Raw genomic sequence first — 25,956 nt, forward strand, 5'->3', positions numbered from 1 at the left:
CAATAGGGGTCAGCATGATAACACAGTGGTCACAGCTTACCAGCTGTCAGTCTCAGTTCCATCTGCACACCAGTCAGCTTGTTTAAAAGCACACCTGTACTGCTTGTTCACTGCGATAAGAGGCGTCAAAGGGGATATTACTCACCTTTTTCCTTTTTTGGAACCAGAGACTGTAATTTATTCCACTACTTCTCATTTCAGTAATATTTAAAAAGAAAAATTAAAAGGCTAGTACTCAACTTTAACTATTTTTAAAAACACCTATTTAAAATGCAGTTCACTGTTTGATATCACAGAGTGTGCCAGCATATGAACTGATTTAAGAGATGATTGAGAGAGCCTTTCAATTAAACAGCAATTTTGCAATTAGGAGTGCGCATAACAATCATTTGAAAACAAGTCAAGACAAGTTAGTAATTACTCTACTAAAAGGATATATCTGCTTACGTCAGAGCCTCCACTACCCCACGCAGTGCATAACACGAGATTTTCACTGTAGGCAGACGACACATGCTTAAAACTATGTTTCAGCCATTTATATAAATCTATAAGGCAGACACTTAAAATAAACTTGAGGGCCTTTTATTTTGAAAGCAGTAGTGTACTCACTATAGCAGTGTGAAAGCTCACTGATCTCCACTCTCAGGTTTACACACACAAAATTTGAGATTCTTCTGCCCATAACTTTTCCTTGACTTCTGCTTTTCTATGTGCACCCTTGAGGACCTATTAACTGAGCTAACAGTGCAACTTCTTCCACCTCTTCAGCTATTATGTTCTATTGTTTATAGTGAGAAAGTACTGGAGAGATAATAAGTTAAAACTGAGGCTACTTTCAGCTCTGGATCTTCATTATGTGTGCGACTTTAAAAAAGATTTATTGGATGTTTATTTTCCTATGTGTGTCTTGACTGCACATTAGAAAGATGAATTTTAAAAATGTAACTCTGTACTGTGTTTTCAGCTGGGTCGTGCAGTCCTCCTGTGGCAACATATAAACTAATGTGTTTTATGTTTGAAAGCATATTGATGAGAGCCAGCCTTTTCAGTTTAGACTGCTCATCCCCTTACAAAATACAATATACACTTCTTGCCCTACCCTTCACCCTCTACCCTGCTCCCCTATTCCAGCAGGGTTATTCAGATAAGAATTAAAATGTTGTTGATCCTTACAGCTTGCTTTAACCTGACATTACAGCCTTATAATGATGGCATCCTCTCTGCAGTGCTAGAAAGCAAAGAATACTGTGGGTCTGAACAGAAGGCATAATATTTATAAATGGGTTTTCCCAGCTGTGGTTCAGTGAAGTTGAACATTAAGTGGTAGGTGGTAAGTACTATGCCAGAAAATTGGTTCATGTTATGGAGCCTTATAGAAAGGCTCTTCTTGGGTGTGTTAACTAACAGTGACTATCAGCACTTTTCAAGTGATTTTATATTTGAGGCCAAGTTGTGGCTTTGCCCTGAGCCCAGAGTAAGGGGCAGCATGCTCTTGTGCTGCTCCAAGCGTAGACCAGAAGAGAGTCTCAATGTGCCTCACAGGTTCCCCCACAGTCTGAGGGACAGGGACCCTGCATCTGGTCTATCTGCACAGCTAAAGCACCACACATGTGCAGTGGGAGGAGATGTAATGCCTCTGTGAAGACTGTCTCCTCCTGCACGTCTACCCATGGTTCAAATAGCTAGCACATGGCTGCAGGAAGCATTATACCCACTTACATCATTGCACAGCTATACAAACCAGGCCACCATTGGGCCCATAGTAATGCAAATGCTATGGGGCCAATTTTGATAGCCATACTCACATTAAGTAGTATCTTACTCTGCAAGTAGATCCATTGATTCCAATCAGACTATTCAAGGACTAAACTACTATTCAATGTGATTAAGGGATGAGAAAGTGGCCCTACATCAATATTATGACCTTTTACTGTGAGGTAACTGATTAAACACATACAAATAAAGGACCAGATTACAAACTTCTTACTCATGCTGGTGAACATCTACCCACCCCAAATCAGTGGGACTAGTTGGATGACTAACTGTTCATGTGTATAAGCAAGAGGTACACAGCCTGACCCTGTATGTGTGGATATATATGAAATACCATAGATTTTTCATGTATATGTATTTTTATCAAACCATGAATTACAGATACACAAATACTTGCTGAAGAGAATATATTACCAGGATAGATTCCCTGCATACATTAAAATTCAGTTACTAGAAGCATAAATAAGTAATGACTATTGATCTCACAATGGTAATAACCTCAAAACAGCAACCTATAATAAAGTGAAAGTAAAATGTACATTGTAAAAAACTTTAATGTTCAAGTGAAGACACTAATAGCATCTCTGGAATTAAAAAGGATGATGTCCATGATTATAACACATTACTCTTTTAATCTTGTAAAATTATATTTTAAAAAAATCAGTAGGATATTGCAAGGTATCCAAATCATTAATTCAGTTCTGACCATCCAAAACCACTTACCATTTAATGCTAATTCTTTTCCAGAGGAAAGAGAACTATTTTCAATTTAGCCATGAAATTAAAACAAAGACAGAAAAAAAACCACCATTATTTTACCGTCTTCCCAATTCTTAAAAGAAAGAACACATAGCTATTATCTAATTTACTCAAAGATAGAAACTTTTACACCTTGAAGAGTTCTCTTCTTCATTGAATGCACAGTGTATAATCAGTTTAATTATTTACTGAACACTTTCATATTCTTTCTTCAGTTTAACACAAAGTTGATGAAAAGGACAAAGACTTTATGGCATTGGAATTCCAGTTATGGTAACCAACATGTTTTAAATTCCAGTAAAGGTTACATTTCAACAAGTGTATCTTTCCATTCACTTACTGTACCTCAGTTGATAGTATAGATACATTATTCTGAGCTGCGGTCAATGAGTTTCTTCTCCTTACACTCAAACATTCAATTTATAATCTCAGGCAATATGTTACACATACACTTGTGTATGCCCACTGCCAAAACTGCACTGCTTAATTCCTTACAGCTATAATAGCTTGAAGCTGTCCATGTCATAGCCAAATGACCTTAAATCTGGAGGAAATCTAATGTTGAATAAAGCAAACAATGAGAACTCATGCATTACTTTTATGGCAATATTAAAGCCATAAAGCAAACAATGAGAACTCGTGCATTACTTTTATGGCTATATTAAAAAACAATCCTGAATGTGAGAATGCAAAGTATCAAATTTTAACAATGAAGAAAAGATGTAAAATGTTTGCACACAAATGTATTTACTATGCTGTTTTACAGCTTTTCCTGCAGTATGTTCTACTGTAAAAGGGGTTTAGCAATACAACTCTAGTTCACAGAATTACATCAGTGTAACCAGCAAACTATTATTGCTGAAAGAGATACAGTACTGGGAAGATTACTCTGACACTTAGAAATCCACTTTGCCTTCATCTCTGTCCAAGTACATGTCTTTACTCTCCTCAGAAAGTGATCACTAGTTATTGCAGATACCGACTGGGGGAAAGACCTCATAGCAAGTTCAGTTAAGCCAATACACGTAAGTTAACAGATCTTTCACGCTCTGCACCCACATCTCACTTCTGCTGTCCAAATGCAGCTATATGTCCCTCATTCATTAGGGGTGCATCATTTGCTAACTACGACGCTTTAGTAGAATACAAGCGGGCTGAAGGGGCTCGTAGCTCGCGAAGATCCATGGAAGACCTTCCAGTCTCCAGCAGGGAATTGAGATAGGTGATGACAGCTATCCTCACTCCCCCCTTCCTTCGGCTGCAAGCTGCTGTTCAACCACCGGCCAGCAGAGGGCCACCTTTCCCACCAAAACTCTCCTCGCTCGCTCCCAACCTTCGCACCACCGCACGTACCGTGTGTGTGTTCATAGGGGCTGTTTTGTATTGCAGCCGTAACTCCGGCGTGGCTGCCGCCGCCGCCCCGTGACAGGCTCATTGCCTCAGCCCCTGAAGCAGCGCTATTGCAAGCGGTGTCACTGAGCCGGCCCGTGGCTGCACCGCCCGGGAGCAGCTCTTTTGTGCAGGGGAATCCCCGTCCCTAGCCCACCCCCAGCCAGCCAGCCACCCTGCGCAATTCCCGACTCCATTACAGCGCACGGGGCTCTTTGCCACATGCCAGCCAGGCTTTCCCAGGGGTTGGGGCGACGGGGAAGCCCTGGCGGCCAGACATTCTTCTCGGGTCCCCCTTTGCTCTGGACCTAGCTCCGAGCAGCCGCCGGGAGACCGGATTTCATCCCCGTGGGGGCTGAGGAGGGGACAGGCTGGGAATCGCGCCACCCCCACCTCCGAGTAAGCCCAGCTGCGCTGCCTGTTACCTGCCAGTCACTGCCGGGCGCACGGGGCAGACAGGTGTCTGCGCGCGCCCGCGGGGCGCTCTCCCAGCCCAGCTGATCCTGCAGGGAACAAAGGCGGCCGGAGGGCTCCTGAGCGGGGAGAACCCCCTAACTAAGCCTCGCTCCGCAGCCCCGGCTCGGATCCCCTATCCGCTCCCCCATGGCCGCCCAGCCCCAGAACCCCCCCGGCTTCCCAGAGCCCTGGATCCCCTACCTCCTCTTCCCCCAGCTTTAAATCCCCCTAGCCGCGCCCTCAGGCCCCCTTCCTGCCCATCCTCCCCCTCTCCGGCACTCCCCTCTGCACGGGATCCCCTCCTCTCCCCCTTTCCCGGGCTCATAGTGCGCCAGGGGCTGGCTCAGGGGAAGGGGAAGCCCAGCCAGAAGTTGCCCTGGCTGCCCCCCGCCCGTGCCCAGCCCTGACACTCAACTTTCCCGGCCAGCCGGCCGCGCTGGCGAAGGAGAGTTAGTTAGTTCGGGCCAAGAGACGCCTCGTACCTTGTTGTCCACACAAAGCCTGCTCGGGTCCCTCCGGAAAGTCACATCCTCTCCCAGCCGCCCAGTCCCACCAGCCGCCTCCTGCAGCCCCAGCAACACAGGAGGCAGCTCAAGTGTCTCATCAAAGCTTTATGAAGGGTGGGAGCACAGCAGAGTTGTTGTGAGGCTCAGATCCCCCCCCCCAACCCTCCGGCTGGTGCAGGAGCCTCTCACACAAGCCTTTGCCTTGGCTTCTTCTCACTCAGGAATTATTTAGATCTCCGTTTGGGCTTCTATTGGTCAAACTGTCTCCAGCAAGCAGCTCCAGCAAGCCCGAGACACCAGCGCTGGGTTGCTTGGCTTAAAGGAACCGCGCGCCTTTTCCCTTCCATCGCAGTCTAGAGGGACAAGCCCCTCACTCAGAAGAGCACCGCCAGCCCCTCGCTCTCAACCACCGTCTCCCTAAACTTCTTGCCTTGAAGGGGTCTGATCAACAACCCCCCTGACCCCTTTATTCTATGCTACTTAGTAACACACTCTCCAATCAGTTAATACCAGGGGGGAACCCCCAGAATTTCCCTCCCCCGGTTATTATTCTGATTCACACACTTTGGCTTCCCCAGCTGCTCACGCAGCTCTACTGCCAGCTTCTTAGTTTGCAACTTTTATGTCCCCGCTACAAGGCAAAAGTCGTGTTTGACTTTACAAAGAAACGCTGAGAAATCGAGTAATGACAACGAAGAACCACATAAAAATAAAACCCATCAGGAGCCTGCCCCTGCACCTAAATCTCTTAAAAGCGGGAGAATATTAGTTTACTAGTTAGTATAGTAAACAAACCAGATCCATTTAAATATAGCTCCCTCACTGACCCCTTCATAGTTTGCTTTTAAGAATGCAATCAAGATAATAACAAGCATTGTTTATTAATGAACGCTCCAGATAACGTTACGCTAGTCACTTTCTGGAGACACGCAGGGGCATATTTGCACAATCTAGACAGCCTAAAGACTTTCTCTGAGGCATAACAACAGACAGAAATCCAAAACCCACCTTTTGTTTTTAGTGGCTACTTGTATAAGTCAATATCAACAGCGCTGCATGTGGAACCTCTGACGAAACTCCCAAATTGGCTCTGATTTGGGGGATGTTTTTCTTCCCCCTTCAAAAATCTGTCTTGCTGGTTTCCCCCTCTGTTTATGCAGCAAATAGATTAAATTATTGATAGTGGAAATTGCATAGTGGAGGTAATAATGGCATCCCCTGACCGAGTAGCTCCATTTGATCTTGGTAAAGACAGGAAGATTTCATGCTCGCTCGCTCGCTAGGGTTAGCTCAAGCTTCATCAGACCTCTAGCGCTCTGAATGGGAGTGTGGGTGGGAAGCCACACTAGCGCTTGCTCTACACTCTTGACGTGTATGTCATATGATACCCTGGCTGCCTCTAATAGACACATTACTGCATGGATTACAAGAATCAAAATACCATGCATTGAGAATGATGCATCTTTTATTAACAGGGTTTCGTTTCAGTGCCTTACACATGTTTATGATGTTCTCACTTTAGTTGCTCCCATTTCCCGCAAAACAGGCACAGGGTGAGTTAGTTTATTTTCAAAGGGGGGATCATCATCTCTCCCATGAGGCAAATACATTTTTAAACCTTAAGGCCTGAACCTGTTGTCACTGCAGTCAATGACAAAAGTCCCATTGACTTCAGTAGGCTCAGGCCCTTTGCCTGCACTGCAAGGTTTTGCTTTAATGAATGTATGTAAGTCATTTTTGCCTTTGGACAACTTGTGTGCCTTTATTATGAAACACCTGCATTTATTAGATCAGAAGAGTCACGACTATTCCAGGCTTTTGAAATTTGAGGATACCTAAGGCCTTCTACATAAAACAATGTTTGATATATGTTAAGGGGAGCAGCATGGCTTACATGTGGTTAACTTAGTTTATTTCCCTGCTATGGCTTTTAAAACTGTTTAAAAAACCTTAGTAAAGTACCACATTACAAGTCTCCTTGGACTTTTTTTTAAAAAATGTGGTTTAGCTAAAAGTCTAGTAGCATATTGAAAAGGGTTCCATATTTATTGTTTCAATGATTTCCAGATCAGACTAACTCAGCCTACAAGTAAAAAATATGGCCTTTCAAACTGCCAGCTCTGCAAACTCAGCCTGGGCTCTAAAAATCATGCTCTGTTCTTTCTGTCTGGTGTATAATTACCAATAATACCAATTCCACTGGCCAAATACTGCCCTCAGCCACACCTGGACAAACCTACCCTTCATTTCTGCCCTCAAGGATATCTCTGCCTCACGTGTACAACCATATTTCTCTCAGTAGTGTTACACAGGTATAACTGAGGGCAGAATTTGCAGACAAGAGGATTGCACAGGTGACCTTCTACTGGGACTTGTTTAAATTAGTCATCAGTTAACACATCTACTTTATTTTTGAATTTTGATCACACTTTTGTGGGACCATTCACATTTACAAATATAACTGCACTAGTATGGTTGTCTCCTGCAATTAGGGACATTCATACTTAGTTATTTTTAATAATGGTTTGAACAGGACACCCATTCTTTTATATTGCACATTCAGAACAACTAATCTGAATGATCTACCAGTCAAATGTAATGGCAGCAGGCTATTGAAAAGTTATATTAGTGTTAATTTAATTCATCTATTTTATTTCTACAGTGAGATCCCTTCCCTTAAATGTAATACATGTGCACATGAACAGTATCAAGAATCTTGGGTTAGGGACACTGAAGCATCTATTAACTGTTGTCTGGAAGTGGTGGTGGTAGCAGGGATACTGTAAGACATTTGTGAAAATGGTGACTGCCCTACATTAACATTGAGGGGCTAAACTATGTTGAGTCAAACAATTTTTGAAAACAGTTCAAGGGCTCATCTGCATAGCAATTTTTCCATGTTGTGGGGCTGGTTTGACAGGACACTATAGATTCCCAGATGTTATAACATGCTTTGGCCTTGTCTTTATAGGTAGGGCCAGTGTTTTTAACCTGAGTAATGAACCATGTTACAGCCATTTAAAAACTATGGTATCATTAATCATGATACATTAATTTGAACTGTGCTCTGGTGGTGAAAAAGGACCATAAAGCTAATTTAACCAGGCATCCGAGGATTTCCCAGCATGCAGGAATCTCCAGGTGGTTCTGCCATCCCCATTCAGCCTTCTGCCATGGCATAGGGACATACCTGGGGGACAAGGCATGGTCAGAGTACCACTGTGCTCTGACAATGCTTATCTGGCATAACCAGACCCTTGGGAATCATTACCCGCCAGCCTTTGGAGGTCCTGCTGGGGAAATGAAAATAATGCTCTATCTGGGTTTCAATATTAAAGTTTACCATACAGTCTATGTTCCTGATTTTCCAGGCTTTGACATTACCTTCAACGTGAGCTTTGCATGAGCAAGCATGAAAGGATCGGGCCCATAATTTATTAGATTTTTTGAAACAACACTCAGAATACAAAGGCAGTCCCATGGGCAAATCTACCCATCATTCTTAGATGTTCTGTCAGCTTTATAAATATATAGCCTACTGCCTACAAAATTCCTAGTGCAAGGATTATACCTCCTGAGATTTCACACTGATTCCCCGGTGAACCCATAAAGAGCGCTCTTATTACATTTTCACCTCACTATCATCTGAAAAATGATGTCTCATAACCTAACAGTGTCAGGTGAATACATTTTTCCCCAGTGGGGTTTTACAGGCAACAGCATACAGAGGGTATTTCAAACAAAAAGCAAAAATGCAGGCTGTATGGAAAGGAACAAAGCGATAAGAAATTATTTCCATATCAGATAAACTTCACTTTCAATCAATTTGCCATCTCTTAGTGTTCTCCAAGGCTCTTGGAATCATTATCATGGCACATCAACAGATACAAAGTTTATTTTGAAACTGCCAGTCTTTTGCCCCCTAAATAATTAAACTGGTTTTTCGTGTACATGAAATAAACTTATCTCTCTTTTTTTTTATTCAACAAAAGAGAAAGAAAGTACAAATAAGGGTTGTCAATCAATGTAATGTTGATTTATCCCTGCAGCAACAGGAGATTGCAAAGATCAGTGCTGTCTTGCTGACTTAAATTTAAACTATACCATAGGCACTAATGATGCAGTAGATAGCACATAGAAGAAGCAGAAGCAAGCACGTCTGGTTTCTGTCTTTGCTGGGGTTCTGAATTAAACTGATTGATCTATCAGGACCAAACCCTAAAAGACTGTAATTATATGATACAGTAGTTTGAAGGGTTCTTAAACTTCCCTTTCACAATGTTAACGGAAGCAGTAAAACGCCAATATTTAAAAGGAATAATCTTTTTTCAAAAATTCTGTATTTAACCAACACAGTAGATTTTTGAGCCTTTTTTCTCAACAAAACTTTTCTTGCTATCTTTATACCATCTGTTTTATTAGCATAACATTATCCCAACCTGTTTTTTGAAGAGAAAAAGGTCAAGAAGCAACCATTTGGATTCCCATCTCTCCTTGTTGTCAGGAAATATAAACTAATCCTGATTATACAAATGAGAATGATGTCAATGTACTCAGGTTTTGACACCAGAGTATTTTTTTCTATTAATAATTTTAATTGGCTGAGGTCAGTACTAATATCACTACAAGTATTTTATGTTTAATTATGTTTATTCACGTCTCCTAGTTACCTATCTTTGCTACTTTTTTTCAAAATAAAGGAATGGAAAGTTGATCAAAATCAACTCAAGTGAGGCTTAAAATCACAATGGGCTATAAACATAGTTTGAGTTTGCAGACAAGCCATATTTGTCATAGAATGACTGAATATTGACTCTGTTGTATGACTACGTGTCAATCAGTGCACAGAAAATGCAGCAATTTAGGGTTCCAGAGCTTGATCCTGAAAGTGAATGGGAAGGTTCTAAGCATCCTCATATTGCACTTTGCACATGCACAGCACCTTGCAGGATTGAGCCTACATTTGTTTCAGCTATATAAATTCTGAGCAATCAGACTTCATGCAAATGAAATGACCAAGCTGTAGAACACAAGAGTGGGGAAAGGTGGCAGCATGCCACATTTGCATTTCTCCACCCCTGGGGCTGCTGGGAGTTGGTTTGGTAGGTAAGGCAAGTTAGTGCAGCTTAGTGCCAGCTTGTAGGTATCCCTGGGATCCATTACAGTAGCCAGAGATTGTTGTGCTCTGTTCACATCTTCAGCATGCCCTATATGGCTGGGATGCCAGGAGAAGGAAGCATAAAGCTGGCTGTACCAGCTCTATGCCAACTAGAGATTGCCATGGCAGAGGCATCAGTAGCTGCCCTGTTAAAAGTGTGGAAAGGGGCCAGAGTCTGGGTTAGGATGTGGTCCAGTATGTAAATAATGGTTTCTTGGTCTGCTTTTTGGTATTTTAAAATAATCTAATTTACTGCTTAGGCAATTTCAAAAATGTACTTGGTAACTTCAAAGGAGAGCATGAAATCACTTTACAATATGCAGAAAGTACGGGCAGGGTATCCAATATAATAAATATATTGTCTATATTGACTCTTGTAGTGCTGTACTACTGAAGTTAGAGTAGTTTTGTAGTACTGCATCTGCTGTGTACAAGGATTGACATGAGAGGACAACAATCAAAGACATCGGTACAGCGTAATGCAAGATAAGGAAGGCATGATTTAGGAGGCAAGGACTGGGAGGCAGCAGAAGAGCAGGAACAAAGGCCACAACTGAATATAGCAGCACAACACTTGAATGGCAATGCACAGACAGAGAAAGGAGGATATAAAGCAAGCCCCCTCCAGAAGGAAAATTCAAAGTTGTATCTATACCTCTCTTGCACTTACAATACACTGAAACTGGGAATGAGTTTAATCGGTGTCACTGCATTACTCCCATGTGCTCTTGCAGGCATTAAAAAGTTAGTGTCTGAGCAGAGAGCAAAGTATCTGGGTTGTGCATCGGAGTATCCGGTGACTACTGTGCAGTACCTGAGCAATTCTAATGTTCACTGCATGACCCTCATGACTAACAAAGAGAGGTCCTGAATGCATAGCTCTTGGCGATGATGGGGAAGAGTGGATGAAATAACAAAAAGGAGGATCAAAAGCAGTTGCAGATACGGTAAAGAAAAAAGAAAATCCATCCCCACTCCCTCCAAAAGAGGCTGTATGTGATTCCTCAGCGCTGGGGAAACATGAGCCATAGTCAGGCAGATTAGATAGACAGAGAGAGACGTACTTCTGAGATGAATCCTGCTATTGGAGCTCTATGATTAAGGGAGATCAGAAAACTGCTGCTGCACATGAGGGTGAAAGGTGTTGGGATTGAGTCATCTCCCCTTTCAGAGTGTTTCAATTAGATGTGTTATAATGAATTATTTTTAATTTTTAAAAGGATCGGATTATAGCAGTATAATAAACTGAACCAATCATCTAGTCAGCCCCTGCAGCATGTATGTTTCTTACCAAAACTTACCAGTTAATAATCTACCCATAGCTTGTTTTTTCGTTATTTTAAAAATAACACTGCAAACCATTGAATGAAACATCTGTAACAGACCTTAGAAAACTCTTCTACATACTAATGTTATTTGTATTTAAAAAACAAACACACACATCCTGCAGGTGTGGGAGTCCCATTGATATTAAGAGGGGTCAGAGTTGGGGTTGTGTGTGTAAGGGGTAGCATCTATGTGTGTGTCTGAGAGCAGAATTTGCCACTAGATTTTCCTTTGTAGGATGTCATGCCATTAATTTTATACTGCTGCTGTACACTTTTAAACAGTTGCCACATTCCAGGCTCAGAAGTGAGTTAGGGGATTCCTGTGCATGTAAATGTTTATACAGCATCTTGAGATTCTTGAGAATGAAGAGAGTGTATAGCTGTCAGCTATTATAATTATTTCCAGTAATCCTTCCTTTTACCATTTCCAGACTGAGGCATCCAAGACTGTGCACAGCAATGAGTCTTGATCTTTCTAATGAATTCAGTGGGCTTTGGATCACCTCTTTAAAGCACAGGTACATCTATGATGCACAGTCCTTTTGGTTTTAACTAGTCAGTGGTTTTTTTTAAGACGGAGTCAGGATTTTTTAATAGCATATTCAAATAGCTCATCAGAGAGGTACTTCTGAGCGTGAAGAACATTGTTCATATTCAAGTGTCAGAAAATGAAACATCTGAAAAACTATGGATGATGGTTTAGTTTCAGAGTATAAATGTCAATGCATTGAGACAAATTAAATATAGGACTAGACCCCAAAACACACCCCTTTAACTTTTTCTTCTTGATAAAATGAGTTGAGCCCTCAACTGTGGCTGAAGAATGCTTGGTACATGTGAGGGGATGCTGTGTGTGCACAGATGACTGTAAATGGTCGATGCATTCCCACCCCTACTCCTGATCCTTGGTATGTTTTGTGTCAGTCCACAAGCTTGAATATATCATGCTTCTAAACTTTCAAACTTTAGTGCATAAATTAATTGTATGGGCCACCAATTGACTCTCTGGACATGGCACTGCATGACAAGTATATTCCTTGAGCTAGAATAGATTAATAGAAATCAGAGATGAAAAGATGTGTTAGATGTAGTCTAGTCCACCCACCCACTCCCCGCTAATGCAGGTTGTAGATCCCAATCAACAACTCTCAGATGTAAATAACTACCATATGATTTCTATTTAAAAATCAATATATGTTTGTTAGGAGCTATTTTAAAATAATCTTCCCTGTGCTGTATACCATTTCCTGGATGAAACCTGTTCACTTCTGTGCACCAAACCCTGACATGCCCTGCTTGGGCATGCAAGGCCTAAACTGTGCATTTTTTCATCATGGAGAGCCTCACAGGAGGAAGCTGCACCATGGAAGTGTCTTCTGTGTCGGGTCTCAACAGGGCGATGAGTGTGTGTAAGGGGGAAGTAAGCATGTGGTCTGCTCATCGGGGGTGGCCAGTGTGCTTACATGTAGTATGGAACCACATGACCACAACTTCACACACAACCAAGGCATTAAAGCACATCTATTATGTGTTCCCTAAGCCCAGCAGTACACTGCTACTCCTCATAAGCCCATGCCCATTTGAAACTAGCAACAGTTACCCTGGCCCTGGAACATCTGATGGAGGGGAGGATTCCCTTTCTCAGCCCTGATGTGCCTTTCAGTGCAACTTCAGTTAACCAGACCCCTTTTAGTCAGAGTTTGGGGTGTGATCCAAAGCCCACAGAAGAGACTAGAAATGCACCCATTGACTTGAAGGTTCATTGGACCAGGCATTTTGTTTGTTGGTTCAAGGGTTAGTACCCAGGAAGTGTAAATTTGTAAATAATATTTTGTACAGTTATTCCATGGACACCATTCTGTTGTTATACAGCTGTAATGTGAATGCCTTTAAGAATTGCGTTTTGGTTTTATGCTCTTTCCTCATATTGCATTTGTGATTTTTCTTAGTTTTTGCTTTCTCTTTAGCTATAACTTATTTTTGCTATATGCAATACATTGTCCTCATTGCGTCCATAGTTACATTAATGTAACCACCATTGAAGTCAACAGGGATGCATGGAGTGTAAATTGGGGCAGAACTGAGCATTTTATTTTAAACATTGGTTTCTCCTACAGAGAATGTAGACGATTATATATATATTTTTGTTTCTGTTCATTGCTTTGCAATGCAGTATTTTCTAAGCATGAGCCTTTACCCTTCTAGGCATGTATAGCTTTTTCCCCTTTGGTTTATTAATTTGGGTTACAACTCATAATATGAATAATATACTCTGATACTGTACCTAGAGCACATTGATGAGGCCTAAAGAGCTCTTCTGTGATGGGAATTAAGATCAAAAAGGATACAGAATGTTAAATATTCAACATTTTTTCCTTGGATTTTAAATATAGGAAAAACAGTTTTGTTGCAAAACTCATTGCAACAGAACGTGTTACTTTGACTCTCAGACCATGTCATTTTTAGATAGGAGTTGCACTGAGGGAAATCTCTTCATATGTAAATTATGACATTTTGACTATTGCTTCTTGTTATTAATGTTTAATAGCTGTGTTAAATAAGCACCTTATAAGTTGTTGGGTCAATGTCAAATAAAGTAAATGAGAACTAATAGAATTTAAAGGTATATTTTCAATTAGTTTCCTAACTAAAGGCTCTTAATTTTATACAATTAAAAATAAAATTGCACCATTTTTTTTCTTTTAGGAAGTTTAACTGTCAATAAATATTACTTGAGAGAGCTGGAACTACTGTTCTTAGGATCCCTAATTTGCATTTTCTTAACACTTTGTTAATTATTTTATTAATTTAAAGAAAGAGCATTATGAAGAGGGTCTAATTTAAATATCAATAAAATAAAGCTGTAACAAATGTGACTTATTTATGAGAAAAAAATATACTCGCTGGTTACAAGATAGACTTGGTATAAGTAGCTGCCACACGAGTCAAATTTGGCCCATGAATTTTTGGATACCATTTATTGCTAGCCCACAAGAAGCTTTGACTCATAAAAATGCAGACAACTCTCTCACCAAGTTATTTGCTATTGAATTGCAAAGAAGACTCATACATCATCAAAGACCTAGATAGTACAGTTACCAAAAAAACATTGACTTTTTACTTGTCGGGGGTTTGTTCAACTTATATTGGGCCAAATCTGCAGCTTTTCCCTCATGCCAGGATTCTTTTTAACATCAGTGGGACTCCTCATGTACTGACTGCAAGATGAGGTCCATTGTGGGTGAGGGCCTATTTTAAATATTGTCAGTTTGCTGGTCACGTCCCAATGTTCCCATCCATAAAAATCCTCTTAATCACCCCTGCTTTGCCCCATCTCCATCTCGCAATGGCACTTTTACTAAATAACTTGCAAATAGTCAAAATGCTCTTCCTGCTCAAAGCTTGTTTGTTGTAATACTAGTGTATGGAAATGTGAAAGGTTTGGGAATGCTTATGAGTATATGGTGCTCTGTTCACTATGTGCAGGAAGTCAGATTTTGAAATGATGTCCCTGCTTTTAGCCTCTGTATCTGTGTTCTGCTTGGGTTGTACCACACTCTCTGTCATGCCAAGTTGCAATGGCACTTATGAAAATTAGTGGAGTTAAACAAGCTCAGCAGTGGTTGTGGCCTAGGTAAGTCCTGTTCCAGTTTATAACCTACACCTTACTGCTACATTAGGTGTATACATTCTAAAGTGCTGGGTGTAGTCATTTGCATGGTGCTTCTACCTCACAGCCTCACAGCTGGATTGTGTCACATCAATGCTGGTGTCTATGCTCTGAACTATAAACTGTAAAGTTAAGGAATACTTGTAGGTGCATGGAGGGTATTTTTTGTTGTGCTATTTTTTTTTGTCATTCTTTGTACTAGAGATTAGGCAGCCTTTTTCTAGAAGAAGTTTAAGAATGGGCTGATTTGCATTCCAAGGTTTAAGTTAAGACTATTAGAAGTTTTGCACACTCTGTTGCTTCTGTAAGCCGAGTGCATTGCATGCACCAGGAGCTTCTTGCATTCCTCCATTCCACCCCACAAGACACTTGTGTGCCACTCTCACATCCCCCTCTTTCTGGGACTCTGCAATCCCCTACTCCCTTCCTTCCTCATGTCAGGGGCTCTATTTGTCCCCATTCCAACTTCTCCCTATGCCAGTGACTCTGAGTGCCCTAGATTCCCCCCTACCTCCCTATTTCTCCTTTCATCCCCATGTCAAGAGCTCTGTGCATCACCCTCCTCCATCTAATTGTCCCCACTCACATGCCAGGGGGTCTATGTTCCCCCTCATTTCCCTCTTCCCCATGGTTGTTGAAGCTCTTTGTGTCTCCTCATTCCCACATCCATTACTTGTCCAGGGTTCTGTTTGTTCCCTTCACCACACACCATTGTTCTCCATTCCCCCAATGCTAGCACCCCATTCCCTCCTGATCCCCCCTCTTTTTTCTTTTTCTTTCTGTCTGCAAGACAAGTCATTCAGGTGACAATATTTTAAACTCTATTGGAGACAGTGGGCAGAGCTGTGATGGGAGGGAGAGTGTTAATTGCTGCCATCAAATGTAGCATAGCATTCAAAAGTTATAATGTTATCATCAAGTCGACTGTAGGACCTTGCTTTGCTCAGCCAGTTGCTAAAGCAGCATGGACATATTGTTGCCATTTTGGCCTGCAAACGCAATTTGGGAAGCCTAGTTTGAGACAGTGACCCTGAAGGATCAGGAGACATAGGCAAACTGAGCTGAAAGAGTTTCTGCTTTGTGGCTGCAGCATCCCCAATAGTTTCCTAAGGGAACATGTACTGAACTCTAGCTGACTCCCAGTTTTCAAGAGGCAATAGGCATAACACACAATCACCATGTGAACAGCACTGGCAGAAGAAAGCCAAGAAGTTATTCTGCTAATCAACGTGCCAGGCAGCTATCATACAGAAATAGCATCTGGTGAAATAGCCACTTGTGGGCAGGGAGGCATATCATCACATTCCTATGGCCTTGCCCTATTGCTCTCTGTCAGGCTGGCTTGCCCATTTCATGTTGTCAGAGATTGGTATGAATCTAGAAGAAAATAAATTTGGTAACGTTCACTTCCTTTAGTTTTCTTGATGCCTGAGTTCCATGCCTCAAACTGGATACCCATTTTCTTCCCATCCTCTACGATAAAGTTTTATAGCTAAATGTATACACAATGCTGGCTGTATCAAACACATTTTTCTAGATATGCCTCAAAAATCGATGCTTAGTCTTCTCTTCATGTCTTATGGGCTCCCTAAATTTTTAGAGCTGCTCCATACATGTTTGTGAGCCCTGCAAGAAATCTTCAGTAGGAAGGTAGGTGGGAAGGAGTAGCACAGAATGATTATTTGTCGCCAAGAACAGTAGATCGGGGAAAACCTCTGTACATTTAAGAGAATGATGATCTAGGAGAGAGCTCTGCTATAGCCAAGATAAGCAATGAGGCTTCTGGAAAATGTCCCTGGGTGGGAGATTGATGATTGAGACTAGGTAAGTGTAAGGATTGGAGAACAGAAAAGCAGATGGTGAGTTGAAAGTGCTATTGTCACTGGATATCAGACATAACTGGGGATTGGGAAGAACTATTGTGTGTAAGGCAACTATTGAGGGATAAGAAACAAATGGGTTTGATATGGAGTGGGAGGGGAAAAGGAGGAGACAGACAAAGAGATTCATGGCTGGACTCATCCCTCTCACCATGCCATGGCCCAAATGTACACATAATGTGACAAAGACCCAAAATGAGGGGCACAACATTATTTATGAAGAAAACCTAAAATGCTGTAGGGTGAATTCCTTTGGTATGAATGACTCTTTCTGTAACCTTGGTTTCATTATTTCAGATGTAATTAATTTTCAACAATTAAAAATGAGGGGACATCATGTGTGTGTAACACAGGGACCCCAGTGGACTACAATTAGTGACATCCCTTGAAATGAAGGATATTTGAGAGACCTGGTCAGCCTTACATCCACAGGAAAATACCAATGCTAGAATTTATCTCAGCCTAGCATCACCTTCTCAATAGAGCTGGTCACATTTTTCAAACAAACATCTGTGGTTTTTTTAAATGATCAAAAATGGGCTTTTTTAAATGACATTCTTCATTTAACATCTTTGTAATATTTTATTTTGAAAATTTGATAACATTTGGTTGTCAACATTTTTATAGCATTTTCTATAATGTTTTCAATAGAAATATGGAAAAAATATTGAAAAAATTGAAAAATGGGTCTGTTTTGAGCTTTCAAAAATAACTTTGAATTTTAAAATCTTTTGGCAAAAAACAACCATTTCCTGACCACTTCTAATCCTCAACTTTAAGGGCCAAATTTGCAAAGAAGTCTGTAAGTCCATGGGCTGCATACACAAATGCAAGCACAGATGTAAACTATAACTGATTATACGCAGAAATCAGATTCATTCTTATTGAGATGTGTAACAAGCCATTTGCACATACAGTTGTATTAATTGCACACACAAATATAGGATATAAATTATAATTGAATTTTTGCATGCAGACTTTGGCCTGCTTTAAAAAAAAAGACTCTAAAATGGAAACAGTGTAATTGTCTGTGGGAGAAATTGGGAAGACTTCCCAGGCAAAGGGAGATATTATGCACTATGCATGCATGAGGTACGTTTGCACCAATAGTTAACTATGACATTGTGGGGATGTAGCAGTTGAACATGTTTTGTTGTAATTTTTTTTTCTGCGTGTTTTGTTGTAATTGCACACCTGGGATTCCCCCACCCCCCCACCATTTGGTAAAGGATATTTACCGGGTGCTAGAAAGGAAACTGTAGCACATAATAAGCTAAGCATAACAAACTTTATAAATGTTAGACAAAAAGCTCTAACCCACAGGACTGGTTGAGACAGGCTGCAAGTTCTGCAGCTATAATGTACTTGTATATCTTCAGGTACAGTACACCCTGACATCAGATCCTCAACAGAAGTAACTGCCTAAGGGGAAGTTTATTCCTGTTATAGGAGTGGAGTAACAGTTCAGGTTTTGCATGCCCACTATGTATGTGGCATAAGTACTGTGGGGTTGAGCCAATCCCTCCCATACACCCACTTTTCCTGCTCCTTAGGGAGGGGCTGGATAAGAGTTGGGTAAGGGGTGAATGATCCCAGACTAGCATAAGTAATTAATAATAATAATTAATGGAGACATCCTATCTCCTAGAACTGGAAGGGACCTTGAAAGGTCATTGAGTCCAGCCCCCTGCCTTCACTAGCAGGACCAAGTGCTGATTTTTGCCCCAGATCCCCAAGTGGCCCCCTCAAGGACTGAACTCACAACCCTGGGTTTAGCAGGCCAATGCTCAAAACACTGAGCTATCCCTCCCCCCATAGCCACTGCTCCACTTGCTTGCACATTGGACACTGTTCCAGAGTATTGTTTTAACAGGATGTGCAAGGAATAACTCCACATAGCCACCTGTATGCAGGATTGGGTCTGATGTGGGTATGCTGAAGTTCCCATAGCTTTATAATATTAGGGCAACACATTAGAGAAGGTTATAAATAAACCTACATTGTTACATCCTATTTGCTCTGTGAATAGATGCTATAAGTTTCCAGTGTCACCAATCTCAACATTCATCAGTGTCTCTTAATAAATCCTCATTTTTTAAAAAATCTGACAAATAGATCCTTGGCTCACATATCACTTTTCAACTTATATATCAAAATGCTTTGCAAAGGAGGGGAAGTATTGTTATGGGGACTGTTGATGGGGAAACTGAGGCACAGAGAGATGCTATGACTTGCCCAAGGTCACACAGCAGTTCAAGTAGCACAGCCACGAATATACTGAGATCTCATCATGACCCGTCCTATGACCATGCTGCCTCCTTTCCTTCCATTCTTCCTTTAAAGCAGCCCAAACAAACTTCTTACGAATTGTACATTTCCTCAGGTTCACATTGCACAGGGGCTGTGTAACAAAGGTACATTCTCAGATATATTCACATTTATGGTGACTTTAGAGGTCATTTGCTATTCAACTCTTGATGGAGGGAACCAACATTTAAAGGTTTCTTGAATACTTCAGCATGTATTTTGACATTTATTGTTACGACAGCATTCTAGACAGAAGCCTGTCATCCAATAAACTTAAGACATCATTTTAACGATGGCATCTGTAAAAAGTCAATAACTGCCTCATCAAAGGGCAATCATGTCCAATGTGGGTGTCTGTGCCAATTGTGTTCTGAACAACTGCAATAATCTAGGTTTCTACACCCACATTTCCTCATAATTATCTTCATGAGGCTGAGGTAGCTAAGGCCAGATCTTTAGTGTTTCCTGGATCTCAAACTATCCACACGCCTTCTGTAATTCTTGGGCTACCAGCCCCCTTTCATATTCCTCTTAGTTGGTCCATCCAATTATCTAGTGCCGTGGCTGTTTAATGCATTATTCGTGACACATAGTGAATTTCAAGGTATAATGCCTTCTATTTTAAAAAGGAAACAACTTGCATAAAACAACTTCTTTGTTGCACAAAACATATAAATATTGTAGTTGATACAGACTCCCTGCTCCTTTCAAAAATGAACCATTATTTTTTACAATCATAGTTAGATCTGTGTCTTTAAAAGTCTCTGTATTTCCAGCATCACTAACCAATGCATTCACTTCGGATGTGTGTAGTCTACTTCCTGTTTCAAGAGGGAATTCATTCTTTCCACAGGTGGTACATTCAATAAGGATTTTAAATGGCAAACTAGTGAGAAAGTTATAACTTAATGAACATGTTACTTAATCCTTCTTATTGAATGTCAAAATAACTTGAAGGCTACAATATATGGCTTACCCAGCTTCTGTTTCTGTATGCTATGTCTGAAGAAAGTCAGATAGACTGGACCTCTCCAACCACCACACAAAAAGTGGGGGAGGAGAATGGGTGAGGGGGCTGGGGAGGAATTATAAATGCAAATTCATAGGGACAGATCCTATCCTATTAATGCCCCTTTGCTAATGTCCCACACTAATGCTCCAAGGGCACAAAGGGGCTATAAAGCTTCACAAAATGTGGGGAGCCCAACAGTTGCCATAGAGCTTGTTCTACAGAAATTTCTTTTAGCCCCTGGCACACAGGAAGTGTATTGTGGTTGGAAGGGGCATAGCCAGAGTGCACTGCATTAGGGTGATTGTCAGTCAGTGTGGGACCATTAGAAATCAGCCCTATTCAAAGAAGCATCCAGGAGGCTGCTTTAAGGTCTGCCAGGGACAGAAATGACCCCTAGCTGTCCTGGGAAGCAGGTGAGCCCAGCGATAGCTCAAAGGTGAGAATCAGGCCTATGTCTGTCAGTGACGTCAATAAGAGGAGTTTTTCCTAAGTAACCCAGAATATTTTGTCCTTTGATATTACGTTCAAGCAGACATAGAAATTGCAATACACAGTCAATGGGATCAGGCTGTACTCCTGTTGCAGTCAATTGCAAAACTTCTATTAGCTTTAGTGGCAACAAAGCCATGTTCAATTTTGCCACAGAGGAAGACCCATACAGGGTTTAAGTTACATATAGTATGTAGAGTCTTCTGCTTGCCAAAGTTATGAGTACATGGACAACTGAAGATTTGAAAACATATATGCAACTAAAGGCCTAATCCTACAAACATGCAAGCATGTGATAACTTTATTCCTGCAAGTAGTCCCATAGAGATTGCCCTAAGGAGCTGAGTGGGACTAAGCAGACAAAGAAAGTCACGTGCATAAATGGTTTGCAAAACTGGGCCCGAAAATTGCAAGCGCGGAAGGAGGCCAAAATATTAGTAACTGATACTGCACATTCTGCAAGTGTAAGAAAGTCAGGCACAGGAATGGTATTTCTAACTTATTTACTCTTTATACCAGTGAGCTCAGCAGAGGACTTCCTAGCAGCACACAAAAGCCCCAAACCCTGAGGTCTTTACTTATACCTATTAATTCACAGGTTCAGTCCAGAATCTTTTCTATTTCACATTGCCCTAGTCAAATTCACAAATCAATTTATTTTAGCACTTGGCTCTCATTTATTCTTTCATGAAACCCAGAAAGGGGAAAAATCCTTTTCAGACACCTACGCCCAACATATATCAACTAAGAATAGAAACAATACAGAAACAGATGGAAATGTTAATGCTGACACTCACAAGCATGCATCACACATTTGTGAAATAATGAAAATGGGTGGGCAGTTTTTATGCGCATTCCATGCTGGCTAGTATATTTTTCTGGCGATACATTTGCAAGAGAATTTCTCAGAGATATTTTCAGTTAAGCAGAGCAGTCACTGCATGGTATCTCTGGCACGTGGGTGTAGAAAGTCACAGACGTTGTTCATGTTTTTTGCACTGCATTGATATTAGTCAGAGCCTGTCCCAGAGGCAGGTGGCATGTCCAGTCATATGAGGTCTGGTGTCCACTTGCCATGGTGCTTTCTCAGTATGTGTGATGATGGGGTTGCCACAAGGTGGAAGGGCATTTGGAACCAATAAAGAGTGAGAAACCTACTTGCAGAGTAATATATTGCCCAATGGGAGCAAGGGTATCTGAATTTGGCCCAGTCCTGTTTGTTAGAGACATCCCATGCCCACTGATCTTTACCAGGAATGGGTAGAATTTGCCAAAAGAAGAGAGAGGGAGGGCAAGAGAGAAATGTGGGAAAAAAGAATATTCAAGAACTAGAAGTAACAGTTGTACAGTTAAAATAGATGGAGATATATAAAATTATCCATGGAGTAGAAGAATCATATCAATAGAAACTCCCTGGCAACATAACATATGACAGAATCATTTATTTTTGGAGTTAGATGAGTTTTAGCAAGGAACACAGCAACGAATTAATAATAGAGGCATTCATATAGTACCGGTATATCATATAGTATATCAATCCCTGGGTGACAAAAGAAAAACTGTAGTTGGGAATGGGGTTAATGATGATTTTAAGTGAAAGGAAATTGCGAATTAGGGGAGTTCATTAAACACAGTTGATAAAGAGAGAACAGTTTTGATATTGATCTCTTCTTGTCTGATTTCCCACCATCTTGTGTTTGGTTAATAAATGCTTCTTATTTTGGGTCGACTGGCATTCCAAGTAAGGTTAAGTTTCAGAAGTAAGTGCAGGAAATGGGGAAAAAACATGCAGATCACAACAAATCCCCCCCACTTGCCCATCCTCAACTCACAACGTGCATAGTAACCTCAGCAGCCAGTTTCCTGTGTCATTATGCTATGGAAGAACATGGAGATTTTGACTGACTCCTCTACAACCAAGTCCAGGACTCTCATAAGTGTTTCTCCAGTAGGGGAGCTAGATTATTAGACTTTAATGATTGAAAATGTAATAAACAATAATATGCATGACATCTCAGGTGATTGCTGTATATGTTTTCTGAGGTGGAAGTGGTGTGTGTGTTTTAACCATTTACACTCTGATTGTTTTCTTATGTACATTAGAACAACATATTTCCATTTTAGCTTTATTTGCTGAATTCGGTGTCAGTATTGAACAGTCGGTGTTATATTTACAGAGTATCTTTCCAGGGAGGTTGTTTATCAACCTCAAGCGACACAAGCGTATCACAAGCGACAAGGGATGTTGAGTAAAGAGTTATATGACACTGCTTTGGATTAGCCTGAGGTTCATCGCATCAAGAACGGTGAACTATGTCTCCTGTTGGAGTAAAAAAATTCCTTCCTCCCAGAACAGCGCAGCAACCCTACAATTTTCTCGCTTCAACTGTCAGATAAATTGGCAACTACACTAACTGGATAATACCTCCCTTAACGATGCATTCACCGGAAACCTTAGCAACTGTATTAGTCTGAGGCAGGGATTTGCAACACACTAGGCAAGTGAACTCTGCAATTTAGACTGAAAGCTGATTTTTTCATATCAATCCAGGCAGTGCGGAGTGTCACAATATTTACTCCTCTTCCCTGCGTGTGAATTAGATTTTGGGAGGCAATCAGAGGTAGAGGGAAAGGAAAGGGAGCGCTGTGCCTTTAATGGCTCCCCCTCCGTCATGAGTCTCCTGTTTAAGCTTGCAAGCCCTGCAGATCCGTATTTAAAGCAGCACCATCTGGGCAGGTGGGAGGTGGCGGTGATGCTGGTGCCTCGGAGTTCCTTCGCCGCACGCTTTGGAATTGCATCAGCTGAAGCAGAAATCCCCCCTCCGACACAGCTGAGAGAGGAGAGGAGTCAGTTCCCGCAGGGCTCGCTGGCTCGATCCCCGCAGGGATCCTGAGGGATGGGGGGTGTCCATCACTGTCACCCCCCCGTTTGGTCCCCCTTTGCGTGCCGAGCCGGGCGCCCCGTGCCTCCCTGCCCCTGCCGTGTGTGTGTTTGTTGTAACCACACCCTGTTGTGAAATCGCCCAGCCTGCGCGGGCTACTCCCTTCTTCCCCGAGCTACGTGAGCGCGGTGCTGCCGGAGGGGGCAGGAAATCGTCCAGTCCCCGGGGAGGGGCGTGCGTGCGTGCGGGGAGAGCGGGCCCACCCGTGGGCGCACACCTAGCCAGAGCCTGCAGGTGCCCCGAGAACAAAGGGCTCCGGCGAGGGGAATCACCGCTCTGCGGGGGAGAGCGGATCGGCCCCTGGGGTGGGGCCCGGGCAGCCGCCCCTGCTCCGGCTGGGGAGGGCGCCGGGGCCGCGCGTGAACCGCCAGCGTCCGCGCAGCGCAGCGGATTCGTGACTCCCGGAGACCCCCCCCTCCCCGCCCGCCCCCGGCTCCCAGGGCCCCGCGCCTTGAGCCTGCACTGCAACCGCGCGGGGGAAGCCGAGGCGAGAGGTTTCCACCGAGCCAGGCTCTGCCTCCCCAGTTAAAGCCATTGCACGCCTACTGGATGTGTAGCACCTCGATCCTCCCTGGGAGGCAGAGGGGGCATTCCGCCCCCCTCTCCCCAGCTGCACTTCCTCCCCACGCCGCCCCCGAGGATCTACCCTCTCAGCCCCGACCAACGGGGCTCCCTTTGCACCGAGTGGGGTACACTGACTTGAAACTGGGCTAGTGGGAGAGAAGGCAGGAAAAGCGAGTCTCCTCCGAGCCGATCCCCGGGCGCTGGTGGAATGACACCCACTCCGCTCCGGCAAGTGTTGGGGGAAGCTCGAGAGGGGGAAAGACAAATAAACTCTGTGTGTGTGTGTGTGAGAGAGAGAGAGAGAGACACGAGCCCCCTTAAAGAGCCGGAGACCCCCGGAGCCTCGCTACCTGCGAGAAGCTTCTGCTACTGCTGCTGCTTTTCCAAACTGCTGACTTTCCAGAGCTTATTTTTAGCCCGGAGACTAAATATTATTAGCTACATTTCTACGTAGGAAGAATCGAAGGGGGGAAAAAAGAGCGAGAGATGAGCAGAAGGCTCACCAGTATGGTCTCCAATTTTTTTTTTTTTTTTTTTTTTTGCGTTAAGGCTTCAGTGTTGTTAATTTCAGAAGCTCCCCGTTTTAATTATAGCAAAGTAGATACAGATCTTGATTTAGCAACACTATAAGCGACATGCACAGTTCTTGCATACTATCATATGTAACACACATAGCTGCATCAGTGATCTATCTAGAAATCAGTTAATCTCTATGTAGCTAAAGATCAGTTACATCTCTAGCTAAAATCAGTTGCATCTCTACCTAAAGATCAGCGGCATCTCATTATCTAAAGATCAGTTTAATCTTTAAAGCATGTACAGACAGAGAGAGAGAGAGAGAGAGAGAGAAAGAGAGAAGAGATTCTTAGATTTAATCAGATATAAGTTAACTTAAGTCTCAGTGAAATCTCACAAAGATTCTCCTACCTTTTCTATTCCTTTCCACACACAGGTCAGCAACAAAGGTAACAAAACTAGGCAAAGAGCAGGAAACAATCCTCACATAATAGACAGCAGCTAGAGGTGTTGTTGCTAGGGGGTTAGCACCCCTGTGCTTACCTTAGTCACAGCTAACACCACAAGCAGTGGCTAGATCTTGGAGATAAACACTTGCATTTCCCAAAGTTGACACCGTTATACCAACCCCCGGAGCTTGCAAGACTCTTTTTGCCCCCCTATTCCAGCCTGCACCGCTAGGAATTCAACTTCAGCCAGCTCCAAAGAGGCGACAGAACTGGGGCTTGGTTACAAGTGCGATCAGCTTCCTAAACGAGAGTCTCTCCTTCAGCCTGATCTTTTAGTGTGAGCTGATGTTCAGGGATAGCCGCCTTTTAAGGGCTACAGGATTCACTCCGGAGTCGAGGCAGATACCTGGGGTGCTCCTACCTCTGCCTAACTCAGTGCCCCTGTCCAAGGTACTGATCGAACCCCCTTTCCCCCCAGCGCTCCCAAGACTGCACAGGGTGCTCCAGGAGGAAAAGGGCTAAAACCTATACGTTAATTAAGTGACACTTGATAGCGCTTTAGACAGTTCCTTTCATTTCCCACGCCTTGTCACGTGAATATTGCCTTGCCAAAACCGTCCTGTTAATAGATGATCACATGTTGACTGGACCCTTTGCTTTGCAAGAGAATCACCCATTTCATTATCGGCTACATTCACTTATGGACTTCTTTCTCCTCCCCTTCTCCCCAGCATCTGTAGATAGACCTAGGGTTCTTA

The 25,956-nt window shown here is 42.5% G+C and overlaps 1 protein-coding gene across 4 annotated transcripts in view; it reads right to left on the reverse strand.

Annotated features, from left to right (window-relative positions):
- The window catches only part of BDNF (brain derived neurotrophic factor), a 49,238-nt gene that overhangs the window by 22,532 nt on the left and 750 nt on the right, over positions 1 to 25,956 (reverse strand). Inside the window, exon 1 of one of the 4 annotated variants that reach the window (XM_034770002.1) lies at positions 5,892 to 6,184. The exons of 1 other annotated variant lie outside the window; for it this stretch is intronic. The gene's annotated coding sequence lies outside the window, so the exon portion shown is untranslated. Of the gene's footprint in view, positions 1 to 4,859; positions 5,056 to 5,891; positions 6,185 to 25,292; positions 25,661 to 25,956 lie in introns of those variants that run through there. 2 more of the 4 variants (XM_034770000.1, XM_034770003.1) reach the window with 2 other exon arrangements.

Source organism: Trachemys scripta, chromosome 4 (assembly GCF_013100865.1).
Source record: "Trachemys scripta elegans isolate TJP31775 chromosome 4, CAS_Tse_1.0, whole genome shotgun sequence".
Classification (NCBI taxonomy): domain Eukaryota; kingdom Metazoa; phylum Chordata; order Testudines; family Emydidae; genus Trachemys; species Trachemys scripta.